Here is a 653-nt window from a genome sequence, read left to right as displayed (position 1 = left end):
TGACTGGGAGGAGGATGAGGAGCTCGGGACATGCTGGTTTAGAGTCTTTGCAACCATGAAGGGACAGAGGCTCTGGGAAGGCCTGACAACAAACAAATCAACATCAGAGGAGCTCCTCCTGGTGAGCCTCTCCAGACCAAAGGCCAGTCCTGACGGTGAATGTGACCCTGGGCCGTGTCAGTGGAGTGTGGTTCTGAGATCTGGCCTGATCCCAGCTCACGGGAGGCAAGGTCCTCTCTCCACTCTGCATACGCACATGCATGCCAGGCAAGCGCCATCACAAGGAATAAGGATTCTGGTATTCTGTTTTGGAAAGGTGGTTGTGTCTGGGTCTAGACTGTGGATGCTGTGATGATGGGGTCTCAGCCTTTCCCCCCATCCTTTCCTCCACCCCCTCTACCTATCTGTCCACATACCCCATCCCACCTGTCCTCATTCATGTTTCCTTCAAGGGAGAGAATTCCCAACTCCCCTCTCCTGGAGGCAAAGTGTGAGAGAACCACTGCGGAATCCTCCCCGGCTCCACCCTCCGCAGAGAAGGAGAATGATTTGTCTTTCATTCAAAGACAAAATGGTGTCTTTACCAGTTCCTTTTTTATATTTATTTATTTTTGGCTGTGCTGGGTCTTCGTTGCTACACAGGCTTTTCTCTA

This window comes from Bison bison, unplaced genomic scaffold, assembly GCF_000754665.1.
Source record: "Bison bison bison isolate TAMUID 2011002044 unplaced genomic scaffold, Bison_UMD1.0 scf7180017864352, whole genome shotgun sequence".
Lineage (NCBI taxonomy): Eukaryota > Metazoa > Chordata > Mammalia > Artiodactyla > Bovidae > Bison > Bison bison.
The sequence above is the reverse complement of the archived record's forward strand: the minus strand, read 5'-3'. Positions refer to the sequence as shown.